Below are 22,138 nucleotides of genomic sequence, written 5' to 3'. Positions count from 1 at the left end.
GGAGGGCAAATTAGCTTTGTATATGTAAAATTTGAAATGTAATTTGTTAAATCTGATAACAATTACAATCTGCATTAGAAAGTGTGTTGCACTTTTGTAGTCACTGTATCGAAAGGGTTTTTTTTATTATTTTTTCCAGAATTAAAGGTTTTGCTTAGAGTCCAGAGTGAATTTGTTACTTTATATACTGCTGTTTTCAAAAATTGTTACTAATCAAAATTTTGCACAATCTGTTTTTGCTGACTTCCTTTAAGCATGTGCACTACATGGGCAGTTGAATGCTGACTTCACAATTAAACAAAAAACTCCCCAATGGGACTTAATCCAGCTAACATAAATTGTGAAGGTAATTTATAAAGTCCAGTATGATTTTAAGTTACAGTAAGTAGCAAATCAGGTACTGGAGAATACTGGTAGAAATTAGAGGGGGATGAATTTAAAATAGAAACTATGAATGCCTTTTTTGCTCAGATTGTCATAAGAATCATAATACTAACTTTCATATAGATTCATATAGCTGAATTGGAGTGCTTGAAATCTTTTGAAAAACATTGATGATATATCAGGGCAGTTTAGCTATTGGCCATCCAAAAATGATTGATAGACTGGATATTCTCGTCACATCTACTGTATACAACTTATGTCCTTAAAATGTTTCTGTTATCACAAAAAAAGAATAATGTGGTCAAAGAGACAAGTCCTTAAAAGAGTAACAGAAGGTTTTGATAAAAATAATGATAATTCTTGGACTGATGTAATCGCCAAAAAGCAGAAGTATCAGCAAATTGCCAAATAATAAAAAATGAGGAAGAAAATTACAATTTAATAATAACTGAAAATAAATTAAAAACAATCTAGTAGACTGCGGTGGGCTGACGCCTTGCCTTACGCCCTGAGTTGGCTGGGATTGGCTCCAGCAGACCCCCGTGACCCTGTAGTTAGGATATAGTGGGTTGAATAATGGATGGATGTAATCTAGTAGAAGAAAGAAAAAAAACAAAAGATTTTTTCATCAGGGCCAAATAATTCCTCAATTAGGAAAATAAGAGAGGGGGAATGTGGACTAATTGTATAAGTACAAGTAGTAGTAATAGTAGTAGTCCTACAATTGTCATTTGTGTAGAGTACAATGCGATTCTTACTTGCATGCCCAAACATTATGACTCATGTTACCACACACTGCAAAGTTTCTCAAGTTTTACAGTTCATAGACTGTAGTAAATTATAAAGTGACTTATTTAAATACAGCCTGGTAAACAAAAGATTTGAATGTTACAAGCCTTATAACAGTGCACTTCTGCTGTAATTGCATTGAAATTATCTGCTTCAATGAAGTGTAACTACTGTAAATTATACTATGGGTAAGTAAGTGATTGATTATGAAATAAAAGAAATGCATAAAAAGTAGAAATGTACACTTTCCAGTGATGTTACTTTGTTTAGGTAAATTGAAATAATATTTAGTTAATCAGTAGTAATCCATTCATTACAGTGCAATTACAATGTACTGTACATGTACTACAAAGAGAGCCTAAAGTCAGGATACTCACGTTCAGTTCTGAAGGATTGCCATGGCTTCAGCTTATTGTTTTAATTCAGTTTCTTAATTAGAAACCATTGATTGATGCTGAAGCAATTACTGCTGAAGCAACATTTTTGTGCTGTGTTTTAGTTAACTAGCTTGGCAGGATTCCTAACCCTTAGTTTGTTCTTTTATTTTTTGAAGAATGGCATTCAACTGTTTTAATTGCTTTTTTGTTTTAAATGAACCAGTGTCTCAGCACCCAACTTGATCAAATTAACACAAGGTTGTGTTTATTTGTTTCAGTAATATATTACCAAATTGTTGCACCCATTTCAAAAGAAATGACTTTGAAAAAGTAAAGGACTCTGAATTATTTTACATTTTTAGATGTTGCCATATTAGTGCTATAATTTGAAACGACTAGTCTTAAACATATGGATTTTGGAAATGGGGGAAAAAAGCCAGCACAAAGGAAAATAATGGTTAAAATATTTATGTCGCCACAAAAATCAACATCATCTTTGTCTGCCTTCTGTTATGTTTTTTGATGTGGAAGCTGGGAGAAGAGATGTTATCAATAACCTAATAAAACTTTATAATCAGAATCTGTCTTATCCTTTGCTAAACCCAAATCAGAAAGCAAAGTTCAAAGTCAATGATTCAAGTGAAATTTCTTAAATGCCAATGGGAATAGTTAAAGCAAAGTTTATGTGCTTCACTGAGAGTTTTTATATCACCTCAAATGACCTGGAAGCACTCTCATGGTTGGCTGTCATAGCAATCATAAAACAATAGCTTCACAAAATGGTTTCATCCATAATGAAAATAAAATGGAGTAGAAAATAATACTTACTGACATCTTCAAATACATTGCAAATATATTTTTTAAAGTGAAGAAATAGATTCTTGGTATCTCAGAAAAAGTAAAAAAAAACATAATGTAAAAAAAAATTAGAAAGTAATCAGATTATAATACTGTAACATAAGCTTATGCTCTGTTAAACAATTAACGATTACAGTCTTATCTGTTGTGTAACAACATACATTTTCTACTACATATCAGTTTAGTTGAATATAAAAGGGAAAATCTAATCAAGACTTTTCCAAGCCAACCTGTAATAATGAAAGCAAATAAAGAAGAGCATATGATGGATGCGTCCTGCGGTGGGTTGGCACCCTGCCCAGGATTGGTTCCTGCCTTGTGCCCTGTGTTGGCTGGGATTGGCTCCAGCAGACCCCCGTGACCCTGTATTTGGATTCAGCGGGTTAGAAAATGGATGGATGGATATGATGGATGCTGGGATACATCGATGTAGAGGCCCATACAGCTCCATCTATTTACATGCCTGAGGACTGCAAAAAATTCCTTTGTGAATTATTATTATTATTCTCCTGTGGCCTCTGATTCAACCTAAATAATGCTGTTTATTCATAGAAATTCAAAAGAGCAGCAGAATGTACATTTAAGGGTTATCTCTGAGGGTTATGGGTACTGATCAAGTCATAGTAACTAAGCCAATACTGGTGGAACTAAAAATATATATTTTTCTGTTGTTTTCATTCAAAGATTTCTCCAGAACAGAATTGCTCATCAAGATTTTCCTTTATTTAAGCAAAGATTCTCAATTGACACATGTGGCCATGTGAGTAATGCAAATGTGGGCCTAGTCTTAGGAGTAGGAGTAAAAGCACTGTATCAGTTTTCCTCATTTAGGAAACTAGCCCTAACGTCATTGGGATTTAGGAGAAATAAGTGAGCTTATATGTAAGAATGTAAGTAGTTTCATATATTTTTATGCATTTAAAAACAACTAATGTTTCAGTGTATTAAAAATCGTAATCGATGGTAAATTCTTTTTCGGAAATACTTGATGCTGTGTGTGGTTCTTTTCTGTGTACCGGGGTTTTCTCTGATATCTCACAAATATGTGCATTAGGCTAATTGGGGATTTTCTATTGGTTATCAATGTAGGAGTGCAAATGTGGACTTCAAACGCTTCACATGTTGAATGATATTCAGTGTAAAAGTGTCAATGAATGTCAAATTTATAAAACGTACATAAATTATATACAGTACATAGTTTATTCTTTATTCAGAAATATACTTGAGTACAATAAATGGGTACAATTAAGGCCAGGCTAGGGTTAGTCTATAAAATAAGGTTTCATTATATAGCAGTGTCTAAAAGCAAAAATAAAAATTTCAGTGCTCTTCTTATAAATAAACACCCATTATTTAATAGCTCATTTTCATTTGGTGGATATTATTCCAGGGATTTTTACAAGTAAAGACAGTACTAATATTTATTTTCACCTGCTTAAACTAATTTAACATTACTATTAGGACTGTCATGATACTAATAAAACAAGGTATACACACCAGTCTAGTTGAAAGTAAAATGGAACACTTCTCTGAAAAGTGACATTTATTTAACATTCTCTTAACAAAGTATACTGTTAATTTTCAAAGAAACAGCACCCCTCCAAAATTAAACTAACATATAATACACTTGCAAAATTAGAATGCAAAATCCATGATTAAACAGCAGAGGAAGTCATGTATCATGTGTTGAATCAAATTGAGAAACAACAAGCAAAGAGGACAGAAAGAATCCTCTCTTTTACGTTGGCTGAGCTAAATCAATACTGTATAAGCACTGAATTCCATGAGACACTTTCTGTTGAAGCCTGCGGGTTAATTTAATTTAATTTTCAACAGTGGCATAGTAAGTGATTGGAAAAAGGCCACCTTCTCTGTTGTGTATGTGATCAGTAGTCTATGGGTCAGAAGTTGAAACCGTTATCAAAGGAATACAGAAGCAGAAAAGGCGTTTGGTATGGATAGGATTGATACTAAGGAAAACAAGATTTGGTAGAAAGCAGCAAGACTCATTGGGTAGGTTTACTTTCATTCAGTCCACCACAGTTCACACACACACACACACACGCACTCTAGCTCATATAGGGAAAACCTGGATTAACACAGTTTAGATTCCTGGATTATACGTAGAACATCCACATTAACATGAAAACAAATTTTTAGGAAAACAGGCTTGGTCAGTATTTTATTTCTTTGAAATTTCATCGTCATGTTTTGAAGGTCCCTAAAGTGAGACATGTAAACCACCTGCAGACAGTGGGTAAAAGTGATAACGTAAGCTTGCTTATAATTTTTATAGAAGACTCATAAAGCAAAAATTAAAATTAGTATGCGTGGCAAGTTTACTCTGCAAAAGAGAGCATCTAGACCAGGGTTAGTTATCTTGTGCCTGATAGGCTTAAGCCCCAATGATCCTGAACTTAATTATGTAGATTTAATAATGAAAGGATGACATAAGACTTGTAAACCATTGGAATACCCCACAATAAATGTACAGTCTAAGTCCCTTGCAAACAAAAAATATAATACTACTCAATGCACAACCACAGACATCTTGAACTGAGTTCATGACAAATAGTACTTTAAACCTCTAAAATAAATCTTTAAAATGACATGCTTCTATCTAAATACAGGTTAATACAAGAAGTACAACAAAGCCACACTCTCACAAATGTTCAGCTTTTTCCAGTGCCCTGAAACACTCCATAAAAATATAAACTTCTGTGAAAAAAATGATTTCTGTAACACGTGCGCTTCAAAGAGACATAACTGGATACAATCCACTGTATTTAGACTGACTATTCAACCACAAGTGAACCATTCCAAAATCTAGATTCCTGCCTCCCTTTTGAACTCGGCTGTCATATCTCAAGTAAGTGTTTATAAAAGAAAGTCTTGTAATACTACATACAGTACCATATATAAGGGTTAAGGTTAAGGGCTTGTTAATGTTGGTCCATAAAACACTTTTTATTATACAGTACAGTGAAATATAAATGTAAAAATCTGAATTATAATGCTATATTTATACAGACCGTCTTTATGACAGTTTTATAACAGTTTGATAAAAGACACAGCAAACAGTGACTGGGAAAAGTTTTCAAAACCTGCCTCCAGGATCTGTGTGTTTGCAAAGATAAGCATTTCACCATATTACAAACTGAAAAAAAAAATTTAAAGTAGCATTAAATAGATAGAAGATACTAAAAGAAAACAATATTCAAGGTAACATAAATTATAAAGGCCTAATTAATAAATTTTGCAACAACAAGAAATCCTCAACAGCTGTCTACTTTCTCTTGGGTTCAAATACTGGGTTCAGATCTTTGAAGAAGGAGTATTAACCACTGTCCCATTCCATGGCAAAAACTAAGATGTGAAGCTCTCATATTTTAGAATTTGAAAGCTATAAATTAATGGTAATGATATTTTTACATGTTACTTGCCCCAAATCATTTGTAGTAATTGGCAAGAACAATATTTATTGTCATGCTTTCATGTAAAATGGAGGTAAAAATGTTTATGATATACATGTAATACAAGCCAGTAGTGCTGAATGATGCACAGCGGCAAAAGATGTGAAAACATTGATGGAAAAAAAAGAAAAAAATCTCAGACATCCTTGTGTTGCATAATCCACTGGTCCGATATCCAGACATATGCTCAAAATGTGCAAAACCCATTCAATAGATAATTTCTGGTAAAATCAGAGTACATAATAAACAGGAACTACAAGTCTCCTTGGGATTGCCTTTTCAAATTGAACATAAGACTTGACCAATGAATGAAGACACAAGTGAATCTTCAATTCAAAAACACATCAAAAAGAAGTAAAATAGTTTCAATTTTCAAAAGTTTGAAATCACTCAGATATCAACCATCTAGTGTCTGTGTTCTCTTGCTTATTTTAAAATTTTCTTTTCACTGTTGCAGATGAAACTGGTGTTTGTTGTGTGCTTTTTCAGGAAGCAGCCAATTGAGGACCTACAGTACAAGGCATCTGTTTCTCAAATTACAGACTCAGATGTCCTTATCTTCTTATATAGTTGTTCATCTGGGCCTTCTACTCCTTTTTACACCCTGGTTAGATTCAATTTGCGTGTTCTTTCAAGACAGTAGTGGACATCTTTGCATGACATCTTCAGTGTCTATCTTGGACTAACCTTCATTAAGCAAAACAATAGACTGATATGTTTCTTCAGAAAGCTTTTTAGTTTTGTTTTTTCTGAGCCCAGAACTGCGCTGTAGGAACATCAGTACCTGGTAACTAAATGAAAAAATGAAAATTTTCTTGAACAGAATTAACAGGTGTCAGTTATGCTAACACAATTGCAAGGTTTCTCTAATAACTGATTAGCATTCAGTCAGTCATCATCCAACCCACTATATCCTAACAGGGTCACGGGGGTCTGCAGGAGCCAATCCCAGCCAACACAGAGCACAAGGCAGTAACAAACCCTGGTCAGGACGCCAACCCACCGCAGGGCACAAGCACACACACACCCACCCACACGTCAAGCACACACTAGGGACAATTTAGGATCACCAATCCACCTAAACCTGCATGTCTTTGGACTGGGAGGATACCGGAGCACCCGGAGGAAACCCATGCTGACACGGGGAGAACATGCAAACTCCACGCAGGGAGGACCCGGGAAGCTAACCCAGGTCTCCTAACTGCGAGGCAGCAGCGCTGCCACTGCACCACCATGCCGCATTCATACATGATTAATTAAGGATGAGCTGTGACAGTTTACAATTAGAACACTGAAGAAATGGCTATTGAAAATGAAGATTTGTAGTCGTATACCTGTATGAATGAAAATTATAAATAAGTCATATTAAGTACCACCATCATATTTCATAAGGAATCTATTTCAGTGTAGACGATGTGCCATCACAGGCATCAAGAAGACAGAATGGAACAGATTTAGTAATGGCAAATCAGAACAGTCGCATTTAATTAAAAAACATTTAACAGATCGTATGTGGTACTAAAACAAAACAAGTGTTAGACCTTAATTTAGATCTGAGACTGCTATTGTATTGGTAGGTAGATCATGCCAGAGTTTGGGTTCAATATAGCTGCAGGCTCTGTCTTATCTATTACTCTTAGTCATTCTCATCATTGCAGCATTTGAAGGTTAGGACAGTTTGACAGCAGAAAATCCATCAGTCCAACAAAGCTTCTCAATTTGTTTTTTCAACTTGATTTTTCCAAAATAACATCTAGTTGAGTTTTGAAGCTTTCCGAAGTCCTACTGTCTACCACAATACTTGATATTTTATTCTAGGTGTCTGTTGTTCTTGGTGTAAAGTCAAACTTCATAATGTTTATGTGAAATTTGACCTTATCAAATTTCCACCTGTTCTTGTTGGGGAAACTCCGTTCACAGTAACAGCTAGAATTCACCAAGCTGATTTCCTTTATAACTTTCTACAATTCAGTCAATTTCAATTTTCATTTCAATCTCCATTTTCTTGGACAGCAAAAGTTCTATCCTCTCATGCCGCTATATCTTTTTTGCTATATGGTGACCAAAAGTTTCCACTGTACTCTAGGTAAAAATCTCACAAGTGTGTTATAAAGCTTAAGAATTTTCTCCCTAGCCTTGTACTCCACATGTCTAGCTATATAACCTAATATCCTATTAGACTTCTTAATGTATTGTTAAAGTTGTCTAATATGGACAGTGAAGAGTCCACTATGAATCTGAAGTCCTTCCCATAAGGTGTATTTTCAACTTTCTTTGTATGTGTATTCACGTTTGCCTATACAGTAGTACCTTGAGATACGAGTGCCCCAATGTACGAGTTTTTTGAGATACGAGCCGCCTTGAGTTATGAGCCAAAATTCGAAATACGAGCCATCAAAGAGCTTGTCGCCACACATTCAGAGGAACTGATGACGGAGGAGTTGACGGAACTACAGACACTTGCCTAACGCTTGAGTTTATTTAAAAGATAACCCTAAAAGAATTGAAACAGATAGTACAGCAGGGCTATTTATTGACGCTTGCCTAACAATTGACTTTATTGAACAGAAACATCCTGAAAAGGTTGCAACTGATTGCACAGCGGCTCTATTTAATGACACTTGCCTAACGCTTGAGTTTATTTAAAAGAAACATCCTGAAAAAGTTACAACGGATCGCGCAGCAGCTTTATTTAATGACACTTGCCTAACGCATTTTAGAAACATTCTGAAAGAGAGGATGAAACAGACCTCATTGGACAGGATTTTATCAAAAACCCCTGCAGATGAAAGTGAGGAAGGTGCGTCGAAAAGGGCAAAAATCAGTTAATAACATTCAGTTATTCAGTTCAGCCTTTCTCCACCACCTCCGTCAGCATCCTCAACTTGTCTAATCTCCAAGGTAAATGCTGTACATTACAGTATACTGTACTTAATAAAACCAGTTTATTGTAGTACATATAATATTATATATGTACATTATACATTATTGTATTGTGTTTTTATACATTACTAGCAAGCGGAGAAGTAGTGTGTTAAAGAAGTAATGAAAAAGAAAAGGAAACATTTTGAAAATAACGTAACATGATTGTCAATGTAATTGTTTTGTCACTGTTATGAGTGTCGCTGTGATATATATATATATATATAGCAAAATACCCGCGCTTCACAGCGATGTCATGTGTTAAAGAAGTTATGAAAAAGAAAAGGAAACATTTTAAAAATAATGTAAAATGATTGTCAAAGTAATTGTTTTGTGTATTTGGCGGCAGCGTCAAGTTGTTTTCGCAGCTGCATCAGAAAATGTACCACGACGTCTGACACGCCTCCTTTTTACTGTTTTCTCACAGCTTGGATTGCTGCTGTCATATATATACACACACACACACATATATATATACACATACATACATACATACATACATACATACATACATACATACATACATAATACATAATATATATAGACATATATATATATATAGATATATATATATAGATATATATATATACATATCTTCATATCTACATATCTATATACATATCTACATATACACATATATATATATATATATACATACATACCTATCTACATCATATATTCACACACATACATACATACACACACACATTATATATATGTGTGTATGTATGTGTGTGTGTATATATATACACATACATATACTTGTGTGTATGTTTGTATGTGTCTATATGTGTGTGTATAGGTTTGGTCACTGAGTGCAAGGGAAAAATAATAAATTATAGTCTATAAGTTATTAAACAGTAAAACATTAACGTTTTAAGAAGTACAGGTACATTGAAATTACATTTTCTATGTGAACGTTCAAATTTATGCCTCGCCCTCGATTGTGAATCGCCTTAATATTATTTTGCCGTGGTGTAGAAAAGGGGTCCCGTGTTTGCACTTGTCTGGGCTATAGCGCAGGGGGAGGATGAAAAAAATTAAAAGTGCTCACTTTGACTTAAGGCAGAAGCGCAGTCAGCGTCTCAAAGGCCGGCACAGCTATGCACGCGCTGGCTGCTCGACTTTTGCTGGGCAGGAGACCCCAGTTTGCAGACACGTTCATGATATCAAAAGTCTCAGCGCTCTTTGGAGGTCATTCATATATATATATATATAGCAAAATACCCGCCTGGCAGCGGAGAAGTAGTGTGTTAAAGAAGTAATGAAAAAGAAAAGGAAACATTTTAATAATAACGTAACATGATTGACATTGTCATGAGTGTTGCTGTCATATATATGCCTGCTAGTCACCCTCGCTTTGCTCTTACTTTTTTACCGTTCATTTAATCATGGCTAGTGGCGGAAAAATTATAAAATGGAAGGAGGATGGCTTTACCAAAACAATTATTGATGGCGAATCAATTATTCATAAAGCTTGAATTGGTGATCTGTTTTTCTGTGTTAACCTCATATTTTTTCATACTTCTTCTCAAACTAAGGTGGTGCGAGGGTAAAATGAATCGGGATGCGCTGATCAATGTAATCCGTGTACCAGGAAATCATGCATTGACAAAAGCTCCCTTTGCTTGTAATGCAAAGTGTGATTAAATGCATTATTTTTTAACGCGTTATGGAGCACATGCATCGAAGCTTCTCGGCTGTGCTTGTGCTAAGAAAAGGAAAGATTTTAAAAATAACCTAACACGATTGTCAATGTGACCTTTTGTAAGTAGTGCCTGGAGGATTCAGTGTGTAGAAACTCTATAGAGACAGCGTGTGTATTAACTTGTGGATTTTTCTGTGAGTATTTGGTGGCAGTCTGAGGAATTTGCTTCGGAAGACAGCGTTAGCATGAGCTCAGCTCAGAGAAAATGAGGTGGGAGGGAGATGATGACGTGACTCCCCACCCGCCTTAACTGTCAATCCCCACAAACACAGTCTCGAATTTGCATAAGCACACCCCTTCACCTACAATTTTAACTTAGTTACAAAGTGATCAAAACTCGCTTATATCCTCGTCCTCTCATTAAACTTGTATCCCGCATTACCTGTGTGTATGTGAAACGCCAGCGTAGCCTGTCTATGAACTTAATTTAAAGTTTAGGTTTACACCGTGCTTTCTTTCCGAGCTGGCAACACTCATGAATATATGGTAGTATATGTCACTCGCTCGCTTCTTATTGTTTCGCTGCCTTCTCAATTATATAATGCATGTTTTCTTGAGCGCTTTTTTGAGGTCTTCCTGGTTTTCTATGTACTGCGTGATTACGTGGGAGGCGTGATGATGTCACACGAAACTCCGCCCCCACGGCGTTGAAGCTCATCTCCATTACTGTAAATGGAGAAAAACTGCTTCCAGTTATGACCATTACGCGTAGAATTTCGATATAAAACCTGCCCAACTTTTGTAAGGAAGCTGTAAGGAATGAACCTGCCAAATTTCAGCCTTCCACCCACACGGGAAGTTGGAGAATTAGTGATGAGTCAGTGAGTGAGTCAGTGAGTGAGTGAGGGCTTTGCCTTTTATTAGTATAGATTCGTTATTTATAAGTACATTTTTCTTATTTAAAAACATGTAACAAAAAAATTGCAGTGTTTTTTGGGAGTCCGGAACGGATTAATGGCATTTCAATTCATTCAATGGTGAAAACTGATTTGAGATATGAGTATTTTGACTTAAGAGCTCGGTCACGGAACGAATTAAACTCGTATCTCAAGGTATCACTGTATTGTGTAAATTGCGTTTGCCACATATTAGTTCTTGACTGAACTTTGTCCAGGCCACTCAGTAATGGTGTGGCTAATTCTAGTTAATCTGTTACTCCATCTAGTTTACAGACTAAACCAGATTGCTGTTTATATTTTTATTATCACTTATAAGTTCTGTAGTGTAAGAAAGAGCTAAACTGTTTATGATGGTTATTTGTATATGTAAGTAAAAGGATTTTAAAATTTGCTCCTAACTTAATTGGTGATTTACTGAATGCACTGGTATTAAATGATCCTTATTAGTTCTAGTTATGATTTTCTGTATTTTGAATTAGCTATAAAGTAGTAAGTAAATGACTGATCATAAATCATTACAATAATCAATTCTGCTTGAGACAAATAAGTGAACAGGCTTTTCAAAATCCTGTATCTTATGAAACTGCTTTCACTTTGCATATTTTCTAAGCTGTAAAACCAGGTTTTAGAAATAGCATAAATATGATGTCTGAAGGTTAAATAAATCCTTTTTTTCCTTAAATTTCATATAGACTTTTTTAGGTCAAGAAGACATTTTTATGCCAGAAGGAAATTTGTTTGCAGCTGAACATAAAACATTCACAAATACAAGAAATAAGCCAAGAGAGAAGAAATTATACCAATCTTTTATAGTTAGAACATTCCATAGATTCTTACATATAAGTACTTTAAATTCTACTAGTACCTTGCAAAAGCAAAGAGTTCACAAGAGTCACTATAGCCAATTGAGTTCAAAATACAGCACAGGAATAAAAAGTTCTTAAATCCATTACTGTTAGGTTTTGGGCATTTCATTTTTTAACTTGATGGAAAGAATTGAAACTTTGGAATGAGACAATGACTGCTGTCTAACAGACTTGAGACACATTTCCTCTCATTTCAGTGACAGCGGAATATTACAGATGAATAGTTGCACTACTAATTCTGAAACTGTTGTTGAGCCAGTTTGATTTCTAAATCAGCAGATTTTGCCCTCCAAGGATTCATTAGACCACCAAAAATAGAAATTATGCCATAACACAGTTCTAAAACAGTTAGAATTTTTTTAGTTTAGGCTATAGCCTCCCTGATACATAATGTACACCCTCTGTAGAGTTCCTTTTCGTACCAGTCATGGAAGTAAACTGCTGCTGGATTGACTGGTTTCTCTTTTTATGATGGTTATAAGTAAGACGTGACAAGAAGAGGCAGGGCTTCGATGTTTGCATTTGCCCTTACTAGGTGGTCTTTATTTGAAAGCATTTTAACCACCTTCTTCTGGAGGTGCTCTAATTGGACAGTATGTAATACCTTCTGGTATTTCTTCTTGGATGTGACCATCAGGAACCTGTGAAAAAAGGGGAAAATACTTTGAAACATCAGGAGTTCTTTGGCCTAGGTTGTGTCTGTTTTCTTAGTCCCCATCCTGTGAAGAAATGAAGTGAACTTTGACAATATTAAAGAATTAAATAAGAGTGATGTTATGGTTTTGTCTACTTTAAAATAATTTATTTTCCTAACAAAAAATAAGCTTTTTCCGCTCCTGCATAATGATTTGTTCTACATTCAGGTCAGTGGTCAGTGGTCAGTCTATTATCAATGACTGTTGCTAAATAATATTTGTGTTTCATCATCTTCACAGGGTGTTCTTTTATTATTGCTGAGAGCGAGGAAAGAGCAAAATGTCAAAAATCCAGAGCCTTCCTTCTAGAGATACAGTATCTGAGTACTGTTTATAGCGTTGTTTTTGTGTGGTCCTTGTCTTTTTTACACTTCCATGGATTAGATGTGGCAGCAGGTTGCTAGGAGCATTGCACAGAAGGTAGTTGTCCAAGATTCTAGATATTTCTGTGAGGTTATTGGTGTTAGTGAAGTTCTTTGTTGGAATTGGGGCAAACAATCTCTTGTATGTTTTCTTTTCACTGTGGTTTTTGTTTTGTTTTAGACACAAATTCCCATTGACGTCTTAGTATTTGACCTTTGCCTGTCCTTAGACCTTGATTTTCTTTACTTCCATTTTCTGGTCTTGTGTACTTTATTTCTGCTGTCTGCACACCCTCAGACAGTTCATAAAAAAGAAAAATCACAAGGCTTAACAGAATTATCAACTGCACATTCATGACTGTCCTCAACATCATGGAAAAGACTAACAATGAGTCATCACTGGATTTTAAGACATGACTGTCCTTGTGTGAAATTTGGCAGTCGTTTATACAGAGAATAAACAGAAAGAGACACAGGCAGCAGCCTTGAGGTGACCTACAGGAGGTTACACATCCTCATTTTGGTCTATTATTTAAAAAAAATCCAAGATCTACCAAACCAAATTTTGGAATGTTCCAAGTGAAATAAAAAGGAAGTTATATTTAGCTTAACTCTACTTTCACATTCATATTTTGTTTTTAAAATCAGGATTGTTTATCCATCCATTGAATAATCTGCAGAGATTCAGTTTCTGGCTCTGTGGAGTCACTGACTATCCCTATAGCCCAGGGATCAAAGCCCTTAGTCCTTCACTAGGTACATTGATGCATACACCCACACACAGTCACACCAGGGTAAACTGAGACTCAGCAATTAATCTATAAGGTGTGCCTTTGGATTTGGGGATAAATCCAGAGTAGCTGGAGAAGCAAAATTGAAGCCTGCCATTTCAGTACAGCAATATATAACCAGTGAATTTGATTTTGAAACCTTTGAAATTGTCACAAATATAGGAGGCAACTTATTTGGCAAGGTACTGAAGGATAAGTAAGTGTTTGTTGAAATTAAAATAAACAAATGTTATTTCATCCATGGAAAGATCATCAGATAATGTAGCATCTGTTCACAAGACTACCTTAAAGTCTTAGCTCTCCCGCTGATCTTTTACAAATCTATGAAAATGATGCCTGACAAACTTCATCTTGGAAGAGCTGGATGGATAGTAAAAAGTACAAAGTAATCTCTAGCAGTGTCTGGCTGACTGGGGGGCCATATGAAGAGAATCCCATTAAATAAAAACAGCCAGTCTCTGTTTGCAAGTGGTAGTTGCCGTCTTGGACAGACTGAACTGTCTGTGCTTGCCTGTGTTTAGCAACTGGCTGTGATCCATCTGTGTCTGGGAAGTTAATGAAATCCAGGTGTTCCTTGGGTAGTTTAAGACACCTGTCACCAATATTTCTGAGCCAGGAAAACCCAGACTCCAGATAGGGCTAGACTCTGTGTTTGTTTATTTTAAGAGCATACTTAAGCAGAAATGTGTGCCGAGACGAAAAACCTCCTCAGGATATGTAGACAAGTCACCACTTCATATTTATTTAATTTCACAAAAAAACATGTTTACCAAAATGGCTTCGGGGAAGCAAGCAACAATTCAAATTGTTACATTTGAAACAATTTTGTTAAACCCTACTTCTGCTGGACATTACCAGACGACACATCCTTAATTTAGATACTAGCTGCATGAAATGTGCTTGCTTTCTTTTGACATTTGTCTGATTGAAAACTGTTGAGAATTTTGTTTGATAAAGTATGAAGTAATAGATAAGTAGATACGTGGGTAATCTGTCATGCTTGTTAAGGCAACTGGGCCATGACTTATACCCAGGCCTTATAGTTAGCATGTTCCCTCAGTGTCCATGTTGTTCTTTTCTGGATACGCAATTTATTTTCTCCACATCCCAGTGATGTACAGTACATGTTAGGTGTATTGCTCCACGTTCAGGGCCTCAATTACTGGTATCACATCCAGGGTTGTGTGCTGGCTTTGTACTCATTTCTTCTAACCACAATTCTGTAGCAGTGAAGGCAGGTTCAGAAAATGAATAAATAAATGTATTAGTCTTTCATTTAATCAAACATCTTATTGTAGTATAGGGTTGCAACTAATCTGTAATTTTAGGGTTTTGAGATTTTACATGATGGTCAAGACCCCTCTAAAGCAAAATATAAATGTATAAATTTCACTGAAGATACTCCGTCCCCTTCCACACTACTACTTTTATATTTAAAAAAGAGACATTATTCTTCCATTTTCAATGAAAACGAGGCTGTTCAAACATTCTCCAGAGCCGTATATTTCTGACAGAGCAGCTTCAACATTCTTGTGTGAACAGGTGAAAATGCAGTTTCTTGAATATACAGGATTTAATCGTGCTTTGATTTATTCATACTTATGATGTAGCCTGTCCCTGATTGGATTCTGCTCATTACAATGTCTCATTCCCTCAGTGGTCACTCTTCAAAGAAGAAAACCTTATTCCAACATAGTGAACATAGAAGAGCATCCCCACTGTTTTCTGTGTGATGATGAACTCACACAGCCACTTTGCCTACAAGTCTCCCGTTTTCATGGCTGCCGTTAGTTTATCAGCATTAGATGTCTGGTTGGAATATGTTGTATCTGTGGTACATCTGGTTTCACCTGTCTCTATTTATATATATATGATGATATAATCCGAGATTTGGGCAATCTTTATTTAAACTTTTTATTATTGATGTTTTTCAGTATTTTTGGTCATTTTGATTTTTTTTGTTTTGCTGTTAATGTCATTTGGTGACATTTTGATGAAGTCATTTTGCATTTCCACAGGGATTCTTTATGTTGCTTGAACAAACATTTTTGGTCTCATGATCAGAGCCATTATGTCCACCTCCTGCTACCTTATTTAAGATGGTGATGTGGGATAAACATTATGGTAATATTGTGATACATTTGTTATGTACCTTGCATTTGTGTTTGTAACTTTATTGAAGAAATATTTGTTAGTATTGGCTACAGACCTTCTGATTTGTTACTCAAATGAGGATCTGTTCTTTTCATTTTGAACCAGAGGCCTCATGTAAAACGGCTTGCATAGAATTTACACTAAATCATGGCGTACAAACAAAACTGTAAATGTGCGAACGCATAAAAAAATTAAAACTATGTAGGTAAAGTTCTACACACTTTCACTTTATAAATCTCAATTTATGTGAAATTTAACACACATGCATGAGCCTACAGCCCCACCCTGAAACCTACTAGAATTACAACTATCTGAATATGCAAATCAATGTAAATAGCCCCTCCTGTTCAGTGTTTTGTTAAAAGATAATGGCAAAAGCACATGTAAAAAAGAAGAATTTCAGCAAATGTGAAATGGAGGCCCTGCTCAGTGAAGTGGAGGCAAGGAAAAGCATACTATTTGGTGGCTTAGGCAATAGTATAAGCAACAAAAAAAAATTGACGAAGTGACATAGCATAGCAGAGGCACTCAAAAGTTCAAGTTTAGAAAGTTGCAAAGTGCCAAAATAAAATAAGAAGTGGTCAGATATCAATAACGATATGAAAAAGCAAGTCACAGCCCACTGTATGAGTGTCAGCACTATTGGAGGAGGTAGAAGAATTCTGGGGCTTACACTGTTTGAGCAGCGAGCTGCTGCAATTATTGATGAGACACTTATAACTGCCATTTTTACCAGCAGGTGAGGGGGACTCTGACATCACCACGGGTGAAGGTGAGTTTTAATTTTTTTTCACTTATGATTATCCATAATCGTGTAAATAATTTGCTTGTTTAATAAGAAAAACAAGCCAGCAGAAGATGCAATATTACTGCTTATTCTGTTTCAGACAGTATTATAAAAGATGACCCTTGTGCTGGGGATGTGACTCCAGGTGGTGATGGTGCTGCTGTGCCAAGAACATCTTGGGCCACTGCTGCTCACACACCTCTGCATCAGAAACTGCAGGACCACCATCTGTCAGTTTGCTGATGGATGCAGTTCTGGAGTCACAAAATACAATAGTGGATGCTGGCCAATGAACTAAGGAATATAAATGCTGTACTATGTGATATTTAGCATAAATTAAATGACTTGGTTAAAAATATTTGTTACATCTGATTACCTGTTTTTACATTCTGCTAATTAAATTCAAATAAAGCAGTAATACTGTCCGATTTGGCTGATCACTTGGGTTGGTCACGGTCAGGTTGGTCATACCACATCTCTTCAGGAACGGATAAGCCACGATTGTGTGCCACATGTAGCATGTTACATGCTTGCACAATACAACACACTTTCTGTGAACTATAGAGTAGCACTCCAGCAGTCTTATCCAGGCAGCACCAATGGCCCTTAAGCTGCCCTATAGTACATTCTACCACCAACCGAGCCTGAGAATGGAGGTCATTATAATGTCGCTCTTGTTCAGTCACTGGGCTGGCAATCGGGGTAGGAAGCCACGACTTCACCTAAGTAATCGTGTTACATGTTTACATCATACAGATAACTTACAATTTTGACCAGAGGGTTCTTATCTTATTGAGAACCCAACCATCACAAACAGCACCGTTTTCAAGTTTTCCTCAGCACTTCTATTTCTCAGAATGATTGAATCATGAGTTGAGCCAAGCCATCTCACCACAAAATTATTGAGATGATTTTTGCATCATGGATAATTTGCATATTAATAAAATGGAAATGCTTTTTGTTTTTAGAAGCAAATTGATTCTCCGATGGCATCTTTATAGCAATATGCATGCAGTCAACTGCTTCAATTACAACTGGATGTTGCTGCGAATTACGCTTTAATGTTTGCCTGTTCAACCTCAGCGTAAGGAATTCTTATACAAAGGGGAGCTAAAGTTAGAAAATGGAATTTATTAAAAAATGGAATGAACCTTAACAAAACTGATAATCTCATTTCTCAATGGAGTCTCCACCCTTCCCAATGCACTTGCGCCACCTGCCTGGAAGTGCTGGGACTACAGCAGAATAAAAGGTTTTGTCTTGTCCTCGCAACAACTCGTTGTTTTTTAACGGATCAAAAAGGTGGAAATTGCAAATCTGGTGAATAAGGATAGATAGATTTTGAGGATAACTCAAATTTCAGTTTCTCCAGACAAGCCTTGGTGTTCTTAGCAGTGTGTGGGCAGCCATTGTCTTGCAGCAAAAGGACTCCTTGACACAGCAATCCCCGCCACTTGGATTGAATAGCAGGCTTCACATTGGGCTCCAGCAAGTCACAGTAACTTGCACTAGTGACTGGAGTACCCCTTGGCATGTAGTGTTCAACAGTAACTCGGGTGCAGGAGTGGTTGTAATGACTTTAATTCTGCTGGAATCCAGACACTTCCAGGCAGGGAGACTACATTGAAAAATGACATCATCAGTTTTGTTAAGGTTCATTCCATTTTTTTAATAAATCCCATTTTCTTACTTTATCACCCCCCCGTATATCTGGATGACAAGCGGATAATACCATCTTAAACAGCTGCCATGATTTGACTCAGTGATGACTGTGAAATACCCGATCAGTCAGCAAGTTCACACTTGGCTAAAAACCCAAGGGTGGACAGAACTTGCAAAGGAACAGGTAGAGCACAATTCCTCAACGTCTGCCTTTTTACAGCCGGCCCCAGTTCAATACACATCTCTAAGAGGATAGCTCTTGGAAATCTAAATCAACTTAGAAGCCAGTCATCATCATGGGACAAGAAATCAGTATGATCTCTAAATACATTCTCACTTCTAATTCTTCCATTTGTAATGTCTTCTAATAATGCTAAAGCAGCCATGATAATTTGGCCATTTTGTGTACCATTATATTGTGTGGTAGATAGGGGGCGCTCTCGCTCCCTTTAACCCCTGTCCACGACTCCAGATACCAGGTTAAAGTCCTCAAGTTGACTTTATTAAATTTCCACAGTGCACAAAGCACTCTCTTCTCCACAATACTCATATAAATCACAAATACTACACAATAAATCAATCCTCCACTCCCAGATGCGTTGCCACCCTTCCACCCAGCTCAGCTCGCCGTCTGGGAGCTCCCACTGTCCTTTTATATCTCCTGACCCGGAAGTGTTTCTAATCCCCAGTCCATGTGATTCTCAATCACTTCCGGGTCAGGTAAAAGTTCTTTTCTTCACCCCGGAAGCATGTCATTCCTCTTGTCCACGTGTGCTTCCGGGGCGTAAAGAAAATAGCCATTGCTCCTCCCTGTAGCGTCCCCTAGTGGCCCCCATGGCATCCAGCAGGGCTGTGCATTAAAAACTCCATTGTCCATGATGCCCTACTTGTCTTCTGGGGACCTCCATGCTGCAAGGAGGGCTCCACCTGGCGGCTTGGGGGTATTGGCCGGGATAAACGGCCGACCATCCTCCACAATTGTTACAGATACATTACAATCGAGTTTCTTAAATTTGTAAACAATATGCAATTAATTTTGGTGTATTTGATAAAGCTTTAATACGTATATAAAAAAGAAAGAGAAACCACACAGAAAGAGTAGCACTGCTGCATGCACATGGTCTAAGGCTGTTATGAAAATGTGCCTTATTCCTACTTTAGTTGTTATACATCTCAATGTAAGTGTGAAAATAGACATATGCAACATTTCTGTGCGTTTGCATCATTTATACATGAGGCCCCAGGGCCCTCATTTACAAAACATTGCGTGATTTCGAGCAGTAAAATGTGAATATGCAAAGAAAAACAGGAAAATGAATATAGAAAAAAAATCAAATTCATAAAATCTGGCGTATACACATTTCTATGCATTTTACCCTTGATAAATCACAATCTTCTTGTAATTATGTGTTTATGAAAGAACCAAACACAAGGAACTTTTATTTGGTGGCCTAAGGAACAAGTGCAAATATGTTGAATGGCAACATGTTACTGCTGCTGTAAATGCCATGAGTTCTAGCCACACACTGTATAAAATGAAAAAAAAAAAAATCAAGGTCTAATCTCTGTCTCCATGGTCACCGGCAGAATGTGTATGTAACGGGAGAAGAAAATAAGGGCATCCACTCTGATGCCCTTTTATGTGGCATTATGCTAGAGCAGTCTTGACTATTGTCAGGCTTGTCTTGGCATCACAAATGACTTACACGTAAATTGAATACAATTGGTTACAGATAACAAAAGTAGCTTTATTTTTGCTAGGTATCTTTACTGCAACAGTGACGTTCGGTGAAGTTCATGGCTGGTGAGGCACTGACTCCTTCAGAGTCAGATTTACAAATATATGAACCCAAAAGAGTAGCTTGGTCACTATTCAATTGGCAGCATGCACATTGACTACTGGTTATGTTTCAGATCTCACCAGAATTTTTTACAAACACATAGGTAAGGCGCATATTTGGCTAAGAAAGAACGTTACATTTATAGCGGCAAGAGAGAATGAAGAAGCCCATTTACTCTGCACTAAAAGTGCATTAAAGTGCTGGTAACAAATTGCCTTTTTATGTTTGTAACAACGTTATGTTATATGTATATGCACCCACACTATACGAAAATTGGATGTTGTTGGTTAAAGACTTCCAGCACAGCGGGCATGACAGAGTGAATTTTGGCTGATATATTCCTGAGTTGTCAACTAGATCCCAGGGAACTGACAAACTAACAGTTAGTCTAAACTGATTCAACAAAGAAAAAAAGTTCTTCAGTGGAAATATGCAGCATTGGTCCTCCTTAAAGGGAACTAAAATACAGTATGTGCATCATATTCATCACATTTGAGACTTTAATATGTTTGTCACTTCAACATATATTCTAGTAACATCTCAGTGTTATGACCTATGCGTGTGAGACATCATTATTTGAGTGTCGTCATTTCCCAGTTTCTCTGAAATATTGCCTCTGCATGTGTCTGAGTTGCCACAAATTTACACACATTCTCCTGTCGAGTTTTCTTTTATAAATCCTGATGTTTGTGGGGGAAGTTGTGTATGCAGATTTCGAGCCTCATTTTGTGTGTACGCGGGATTTATAAATGAGGACCTAGATCTTTCATTTCTCCTGTGTGCTGACTCTGCCTCTGTAAAAATTGTCCTTCTTTCTTTGATAAATAACTCTTCCTGGTCACATTTGTACCTCCTTAAATAGTGATTCACCCATACATGATTCTTGTCTTGTAATCACTCATCATTTTGACCCGATTGATGGGTTTTAGCACATATCAAAAGTCAAGCTAATTTATTATCTTTAAACTTTACTCATTGCTTGAGCAAGTGATGTTCATGAAAGTGCCCCAAGTTGTCCTCAGTGAGACCACAAAGGTGAATATAAAGTCCTGTTATAACAGGCAACAATTTTCATGTCCTCAAGACTGTTTTTCTAGCAATAAACTCAAAATTCAGTTCAGTACTGCCAGACAGTCGCAATGGGCTAAAGAATATTTCTTTATTTAAAGAATTTTTCATTGGTGGAATAATTCTTTTCTGACATTCAGACAACATAAAACAGCCTTTCACTTTTAATTAATGAGAGAAGAGGTTTCATGCTTTTTGGGCTTAGACACATTTTACTTTTTTCCCTTTTCTGGAATTTAAATCATGAAAAGCCAGCTTCTGGAATGAGAAATGGGCAAATCACAAATCATTACAATGACTTTATTCAGTGATCATGGAAAAAAAAAATCTGTTTAGAACTTCATTCCTGTCTTTTACCATAAAGATCATTTATGTATTATATTCACTAATTTAATAGTGATAGCAATGCTGTGTTAAAATTTTAAAGTTTAAAATTTAGCAGGTTTTTATAGTGGGAGTGGTATTTAGCACTGTTCCATTACAGCTCAAGAGCCCTGTATCC

At 36.4% G+C, this 22,138-nt stretch overlaps 1 protein-coding gene across 3 annotated transcripts in view; it reads left to right on the top strand.

Moving 5' to 3' along the window:
- adamtsl2 (ADAMTS-like 2) overlaps window positions 1-22,138 on the top strand; it is a 137,131-nt gene that overhangs the window by 14,935 nt on the left and 100,058 nt on the right. Inside the window, exon 2 of one of the 3 annotated variants that reach the window (XM_039762753.1) lies at window positions 17,015-17,050. The exons of 1 other annotated variant lie outside the window; for it this stretch is intronic. The gene's annotated coding sequence lies outside the window, so the exon portion shown is untranslated. The remainder of the gene's footprint in view (window positions 1-17,014; window positions 17,051-22,138) is intronic. One more of the 3 variants, XM_039762754.1, reaches the window with a different exon arrangement.

The sequence above is a fragment of the Polypterus senegalus genome, chromosome 9, assembly GCF_016835505.1.
Source record: "Polypterus senegalus isolate Bchr_013 chromosome 9, ASM1683550v1, whole genome shotgun sequence".
NCBI classification, from domain to species: domain Eukaryota; kingdom Metazoa; phylum Chordata; class Cladistia; order Polypteriformes; family Polypteridae; genus Polypterus; species Polypterus senegalus.
The sequence above is the reverse complement of the archived record's forward strand: the minus strand, read 5'-3'. Positions and strand labels throughout refer to the sequence as shown.